The 5,684-nt window shown below is 37.8% G+C and overlaps 1 pseudogene; it reads right to left on the reverse strand.

Moving 5' to 3' along the window:
• Positions 1-663: 663 nt before the first annotated feature.
• Positions 664-1,175, reverse strand: LOC101094404 (annotated as a pseudogene).
• Positions 1,176-5,684: the final 4,509 nt, after the last annotated feature.

Consider the following 5,684-nt stretch of genomic DNA (forward strand, 5'->3'; position numbering starts at 1 on the left):
ATTTACTCCCGACTGATGATACTGCATCTGAGAAATGATTTCCTTCCAGATGGAACAATCTCAGATATTCTTCTTGAAGAGAGTAACCAGGCTGGCTTTAAGTCTGGTTATGAAGTCAAATGTGGAATTTTTGGAAAGAACCAGGGAGGGATATTTGACACAGGAAAATGCTTGTTATGGATGGTGTGGGTGGAGATTGAGGCCATGTGTATTGCCTTCAAGTAGTTTTAGGGATTCACATACAAAAGCAGAATTGCTCTGTATCACTTAAGAGTGCAAAATGTGGATCAATTGGTAGAAATTACAGGAAGTCAGAATTTAGCACTTTAGAATGCTTAAGGGATGTCACAGTGGAATAGATTGTCTTGTTAAGGAGTGATCTCCCTCTCCCTAGAAGTGTTTAAGTTGAAACTGGAGGACTATAAGCCAGAGATAAATTATTTTTAGTTTAAGTGCATTTTATTTTTAGACAACCTACATGACATTTTTTTCTTAAAAACAATGCCTCCACTCCAATAAAATCAAGGTCAAAATAAATGAAGAGCTCAAGATGACATTAGTCCCATTTTTCTAAGTCTTAGTGCTGTGTGGATGAAGAGCAGTAGGCAGTTAGGACAACAGGTGATACATCCAAAGTAATAGCCAAATTCATTAACATTTTTTTTAATTTCTAAACTTCCCTGAAAGAAAATCATACATACATGAGATCACACCATCCTCACTGTAGTCCAGCAGAGCAACCATGACATATGGATTCATGTTTTCACCAATAAAGAACTGGTAGTTTTTGAAATTAGCAAGGATTTTCTTGATTTGTTCTGAAGCCCCTGCCATAAAAGGTTTGACTCTTTCTGGCCTCTACTCTTCAAGTTTGCCTTTGATTAATTTCATGTAATCTTTGAAGTACTTCTCGCAGGCTTCCTTTGTGAAGCTGGTTTCCTGCCAGTGATGGATCATGACATTATCAATACAAGTGATTATTGTGCTTTTGGTACTTTTGCACACCAGGCCTTCAGTGGAGGCATTTTCACCAATGAGCAAGCCATCAATGTTACGCTCTGTTCTACTGACCATCTTCTCTTCCACCTCTAGGCACTTCCAGTCTGCAATCTCCAGATCTTGCAGATATCAGAGAACATCTCATTATGGCTTATAAGGTCCTAGAAGATTATCATGATGGCAGCTGGAGAGAGATGGTGGCAATGTCAGCTTAGCAGGAGCCAGGAGTTCTAAGTGAGCTTGGTGCAGCTAGAGTGACAATCATGGGAAGGGAGGAGCAGGTGGAAAAAAATGCCAGTGATATTGGAAAGGATTTCTTTGTTGCCTTAAACAATGATCTGAAACTGTTTAAAGTCTTTTATTCTTTTTTTTGAAACTGTTTAAAGTCTTTTTAAGTTTGAGGTTCTACACCAAAATTGACCCAGTGGATTTTGTCTATAAGATTACTATTTTTTGAATAAGGTATCATCATCAACAAGCGTTTTGGACTGACTATTGAATACACAGGGCTGTGTTCATTCTTTTTTTTTTAAATTTTTTTCAACTTTTTTTATTTATTTTTGGGACAGAGAGAGACAGAGCATGAATGGGGGAGGGGCAGAGAGAGAGGGAAACACAGAATCGGAAACAGGCTCCAGGCTCCAAGCCATCAGCCCAGAGCCTGACGCAGGGCTCGAACCCACGGACTGCGAGATCATGACCTGGCCGAAGTCGGACGCCCAACCGACTGCGCCATCCAGGCGCCCCAGGGCTGTGTTCATTCTTAAAATTATATGTATGCTTGGGGAGCCTGGGTGGCTCAGTAAGTAAGGCATCTGACTTCAGCTCAGGTCATGATATCATGGTTTATGAATTTGAGCCCTGTATTGGGCTTTCTGGTCTCAGAGCAGGGCCCACTTCGGATCCTCTGTCTCCCTCTCTCTCTGCTCCTTACCTGCTCATGATCTTACTCTTTCTCTCAGAAATGGATAAAGACATTAAAAAATTATATATATGCCCACCACATTTTTAAAATTACATTCTGGTAAAATACTAAAAACCTTCCAGCCTTTAAAATAGAATGTGTGAAAGTCTACTTTCTAATCATTGTATTTTGTGATTCCATATTGTTTCTGGCAAGTGTAAAAAAAAACACAAGTACTACTAAATGTGTGAATGGTAATGTCACCCAAATAGTTGCTTAACATGTAGTTTTTTGCTGCAAAGAGTTTGTGACAATAAACGCAGGACTCCTGGGTTCTCTACTGCTCCATAGTTCTCATCTAACTCTTGGACCTTGGGCAAGTCACTCTTATAAACATAAAAGAGGTTTAACAATATTCAGTTCTAAAATATTTCCCTGCTACATTGGGGTTAAAATGCTATAGAGATTCAAATATGTCTGCACTCCACTACATTAATCACCATCTTCTCCACTTTGAGATTACTAAGGGAGATATCATATGAGAAACAATGGCAAATTAGAAAGCAAAGTGTGACTGTATTATTACCTGCACTTGTAAAAAGTCTAGCACTGAGATTAGTGTAAAACCTGTTGGAGAACAGGCTTAAACTGGAAACTTAATGGTGGTCTCTTCCCTGACCCCAAATCAGTCAGACCAGCCAGTAACTGGCTGTATAGTACAGCAAACTGAAAAGATATACTTGAGAGGAGGTGAGCAGGCATTAGTGAGCCATGCATTTGGTTCATGCAAAGAGGATGTAAAATAGTTTCCAAGAGAAATAAAGAGATAGTAAAAGAGAGACAGAAACATCAAACCTCAATGATATTTTCATTCATAGTTATTTCACTCACTAGCATTAGGTAATCCAATTATTATACTAGAATCTGCTCCATCAGTTAGTGCCACTCCTATTTGTGGATTATTGTTATGCGCTGTGTGTGTGTGTGTGTGTGTGTGTGTGTGTATTGCTTTAGATAAAATTTCAATGTGGTCTTAGAGCCCTATATATTCCCTTGGAGTCCTGTATATACTGTCATCAAGACATGGTTCTAGGGTTTGTGTTAGTTACCAGGTGTTCTGCTCTAACACAGAATCCTTTTTAATTTCCTGAAAACCTGACAGGTATTGATTCATGAGCAACCAACTCAGTCTGGGGTCACTGCCATGATAGGTATGGGATAGTCACTTTTTCTTTTATGATAAAGACACTAAAACTTTCAAGCGTTTGGAGTCTTCAATGTAAGAAAAGAGTTTAAAGTTTAGGATTTTTATATCTGCAGAAACAAGTACTTAATAGAGATCAATAAAGTCCTTAAAATTGTGAAAATTATTAATAACACCAAATCACAGAATGATGAATCTATGTACTGTCATTACTTGAAACTTTAAAAAGTTTCTCTGAGTATGATGTGAGGACTGTTTACATCCACAATCACTTGGGTAAATCACAGGGTTAAAAAAAAAGCAAAAAATCCAAATCTTGGGTGTTTAGAATTTCTGGATATGAAGCTCATGAACTTGCATTTTAAACAACCATCTTCTTCATGATTCTTATGCATTTTAACTTTGAGAACTATTGCTTTAAAGAGGTAGATTTAGAATCAGTAAAATAAGGTACATTCTATAGTCTAGTATGATGGAAAACACAGACATGGGGAGGAGGAGACCTAGAATCTAGTCCTGGATTTATCCTTATCATCTGGGAGATCTTGGGTAAGTGATGTTAACCCTTTGAGCATCATTACTGTTCTCTGTAAAATGAGAGATTTTATCTGGAGAAACTCTAAGGTTTTCTTCAGCTCAAACACTGCACAAATCACACACAGGGCATTAAATTAATTGAACTTGTTCCAGGAGGTCATAGGGCCTATCACTCAGCACAATGCCTGGCACATAATATGAATTCAATAAATGTTAGTTATGGAATGCAGACAGAAAGTATAAACGTATTCAAACAGGAATTAAATAAGTTTTCATTTGGTAGATATGTAATTGGCAATGTGTTTAGAAAAGGTAGGAAAATATTTGGGAGTGATCTTTAAGTGTGTGAAGACAAATTATATATATATCTCCCAACATCATTTCTTGGTGGCCATCAATACTTGACTGGATTCAACCAACTCAAATTTATTTATTAACACAGTTTCTTTTGACAACTACCCTTTACTTAGGTAAGCAACCACCCATCAACTTCTTAGCAACCACACATGATATTTAATGTCTGTCTTGTTTGATATTTATGCTGTCTTGTTTGTTACATTTTATGCATTTAAATCTATTTTACTTTTTCTTCAGAGAAGAAACCAATGTATATTTTTTATCAATTAATTGTCTAGATTTTATAATACAATATTTTCTTTTATTTTTAGGTTACACACTTTTTGATTTTTTTTTATTTGCCAACAATGTGTAATATTTTCTTCCCCTTAGAGACAAGAAGGAGATAATTTTGTCTTACTTTTAGGAGAGCTGTTCAACATTATAGCTTCACTACTTAAATATTTTTCTTTTTTTAAATGAAATCTATTGTGAAATTGACTTTCATAAAATACCCAGTGCTCATCCCAACAGGAGTCCTCTTCAGTACCAATCACCAACCCTCCACCACCCCCCATCAACCCTCAGATTGTTCTCAGTTTGTAACAGTCCTTTATGGTTTGGCTCCCTTCCACTCTCACTTTTCTTTCCTTCCCCTCCCCCATGGTCTTCTGTGAAATATCTCAGGATCGATATAAGAGTGGAAATATATGGTACCTGTATTTCTCTGTATGGCTTATTTCACTTAGCATAACATTCTCCAGTTCCATCCATGTTGCTACAAAAGGCCATATTTCATTCTTTCTCATTGCCACGTAGTATTCCATTGTGTATATAAACCACAATTTCTTTATCCATTCGTCAGTTGATGGATATTTAGGCTCTTTCCATAATTTGGCTATTGTTGAGAGTGCTGCTATAAGCATTGGGGTACAAGTGCCCCTATGCATCAGAACTCCTGTCTCCCTTGGGACAATTCCTAGCAGTGCTATTGCTGGATCATAGGGTAGGTCTATTTTTAATTTTTTGAAGAACCTCCACACTCTTTTCAAGAGTAGCTGCACCAGTTTGCATTCCCACCAACAGTGCAAGAGGGTTCCAGTTTCTCAACAACCTCTCCAGCATCTATAGTCTCCTGATTTGTTCATTTTAGCCACTCTGACTGGCATGAGGGGGTATCTGAGTGTGGTTTTGATTTGTATTTCCCTGATGAGGAGTGATGTTCAGCATCTTTTCATGTGCCTGTTGGCCATCCGGATGTCTTCTCTAGTGAAGTGTCTATTCATGTATTCTGCCCATTTCTTCACTAGGTTATTTGTTTTCAAGTGTGGCATTTGGTTAGTTCTTTATAGATTTTGGATACTAGCCCTTTGTCCAATATGTCATTTGCAAATTTCTTTTCCCATTCCGTTGGTTGCCTTTTAGTTTTGTTGACTATTTCCCGTGCAGTGCAGAAGGTTTTATCTTCATGAGGTCCCAATAGTTCACTTTTGCTTTTAATTCCCTTGTTTTTGGGGATGTGCCAAGTAAGAAATTGTTGCGGCTGAGGTCGCAGAGGTTTCTTCCTGCTTTCTCCTCTAGGGTTTGGATGGATTCCTGTCCCACATTCAGGTTCTTCATCCATTTTGAGTTTATTTTTTGGAATGGTGTAAGAAAGTAGCCTAGTTTCAATCGTCTGCATGTTGCTGTCCAGGTCTCCCAACA

The sequence above is a fragment of the Felis catus genome, chromosome X, assembly GCF_018350175.1.
Source record: "Felis catus isolate Fca126 chromosome X, F.catus_Fca126_mat1.0, whole genome shotgun sequence".
Classification (NCBI taxonomy): domain Eukaryota; kingdom Metazoa; phylum Chordata; class Mammalia; order Carnivora; family Felidae; genus Felis; species Felis catus.